Below are 2,500 nucleotides of genomic sequence, written 5' to 3'. Positions count from 1 at the left end.
ACGGCCCGACAGCTTGAGGCCAATGTTTTCACTGTGTCTTGTATTCAGTCAAAAAATATTCTTCAGTCCCGATACCCCGAAGTTCAACCTCAAGTTATCCCGATACTTACTCTCCAATAGTAACCCACTGTTCACGACATTTGACTTTTGATTTACTGTAAAAAAAAAAAAAAAAAAAAAAAAAAAAAAAAAAATGGCTATGAACAAACAGCTGTATTCCAGGAACTTTTTATTTTTATTTTCAGTTAATAAATTGAAAAAATACAATTCTTACACAAAACTATTAATTCAGTGTTTTCCAGAATGTCTTTTTGGAGACACAATAGTAACCCACTGTTCACGACATTTGACTTTTGATTTACTGTAAAAAAAAAAAAAAAAAAAAACAGGATGGCTATGAACAAACAGCTGTATTCCAGGAACTTTTTATTTTTATTTTCAGTTAATAAATTGAAAAAATACAATTCTTACACAAAACTATTAATTCAGTGTTTTCCAGAATGTCTTTTTGGAGACCCCAAAGAACTTGGTTCAATATTCTCTAAGGTTATTTAGGCACTGCTTTAAGAACGGCTGTCCTAGAGAGATCTACAGGAGGGTTTGAGAACCGTTGCCAGTTACTGTGGGGCTGCGGGTCTTTAGTCAATGAAACTCGAACCAACAGTTATTATTATTATAATTTTGTTTACAAAAATAATCACTTTGATTTTATGGAAACTAAGACTATATTAAATACTCAGCAATGAGGCACATTTGCGTAGTTCCAACACGGAATATTCTACAGTTTTTCCTAGAAGTAGTAGACCGTTTTATCCCAGGACCTTGTTACTACCTTTTACCCGATAAAACTTCTTGTAATTGATAAGAATGAAGACGGTGAGGTGCATCCCAAGTGGAAGGTAGCGATGAGGATGGTCTTAGAGTCTGTGGACTCTGGGCCTCCAGAAACTAATGACGCTAGCCAGAATAGAATCATAAAAGGTTGTCCTCAGAATGGAAGAAAAATTAATCTGAGATGAGATTCAAACCTTCGTCACTCGTAGCACCGTCCATCACCTGAATAGAAATGTTTGCCCTCCATCAAAACGATATCTGGAAAGGTCTATATCGACTTGAAGAAGACAACTGTCTTTTCTTTTCCAACATGTATATTTTCTAGTGCAATTCCCTTCGATCTTATTTAGCTAAGAATAGGACCCTGAGCTCAGAACAGTGTTAAATCCTTTGTGCCATTGATCCTACGTCAACTCTCCAGTAAATCCTTCAGGACTCGGAGTCCCAAAGCGCCTTGTCCTTCAGCTCCATCCCCCTCCCCCCTCCCACCTCCTGCAGACACTAAGCTCCACTAAGGTTTTAACGCTGATCCCCACTTACATCGCTCCTCGATGAGATCCATTGACTCTATATTATGCGGAGTGCCACAGTCTTGGATACTCCTCCTCTTCCCCCTCTTCCCCCTCCTCCTCCTCCTCCTCCTCCTCCTCCTCCTCCTCCTCCACCTCCTCCACCTCCTTCCTCCTCCTCCTCCTCTTCCTCCTCCTCCTCCTCCTCCTCTTCCTCCTCCTCTTCCTCCTCCTCCTACAGCCAGTTTGCCTCACTAACGTCTTGCTACTGAATGCTATCAAGACCCTTCTTCATGAGGTCTCAGTAACTTTGTTTTGTTTTGTTTAATTTTATTTTATTTTGACTTTGTTTTGTTTCGCCTTTTTTGAGTGTTCCAATGTCTACATACATTTGCCTCTGCAAGAAACGTATTATATTAAAAAACTACACGATTGGTGAGGTTGTTACCAACTTATAGATCAAGTCTACGGCCCGACATCTGGAGGCCAATGTTTTCACTGTGTCCTGTATTCAGTCAAAAAATATCCTCACTTATTATATTAACAACGCACAAGTTGAAATTTTGAAGACTTATATCAAGTCCTCTCTAAGGCTTATCATTATAATCGCAGCTAATAAATATTCGTTTCTTTCTTTTTTTTTTTCTTTCTTTTTTGCGTTGGCTGAAGTTGCTTCCTCCTCTTCCTCTCCTCTATCTTTTCCTCCTCCTCCTTCTCCCGTTCTTTTCCTCCTCCTCCTTCGCCTCCTGTCCTCCTCTTCCTCCTCCTCCTCCTCCTCCTCCTACTCCTCTTTTCCACCTACTCTTTATCCTCCTCGTCCTCTTGCTCTTCCTCCTCCCCTTCCATTTCCTCCTCCTCCTCCTCCTCCTCCTCCTCTCACTCCTCCTCCTCGCCTTCCGTGTCCTTCTCCTCTTCCTTCTCCTTCTCCTCTTCCTCCTCCTGCTTCTCCTTCACCTTTTCCTCCTCCTCCGATCTCTCTGCCTCCTTCAATTTCTATTTCCTTCCCTCCTCTCTCTCCTCTCCTTTATCCTCCTCCTCTTCCTCTTCTTAGTCTTCCTGTCACATCCTGACTCGGTTCCCTCCAGTGCGCTCTTGTCCCTTTGCCTCCCCCCCCCTCCCAACGCATCCTCACTCCCTCACCCTTTACTCTCCCCCCA

General features: G+C 42.1%; 1 protein-coding gene across 10 annotated transcripts in view; it reads left to right on the top strand.

The window, feature by feature from the left end:
• Eip63E (cyclin dependent kinase Eip63E) overlaps positions 1-2,500 on the top strand; it is a 1,395,216-nt gene that overhangs the window by 1,355,002 nt on the left and 37,714 nt on the right. The gene's annotated exons all lie outside the window — the stretch shown is intronic.

Source organism: Oratosquilla oratoria, chromosome 5, assembly GCF_046742065.1.
Source record: "Oratosquilla oratoria isolate Oo_2021 chromosome 5, ASM4674206v1, whole genome shotgun sequence".
NCBI classification, from domain to species: Eukaryota; Metazoa; Arthropoda; class Malacostraca; order Stomatopoda; family Squillidae; genus Oratosquilla; species Oratosquilla oratoria.
Note: the sequence above shows the minus strand (reverse complement) of the source record. Positions and strands in the feature narration are given on the sequence as shown.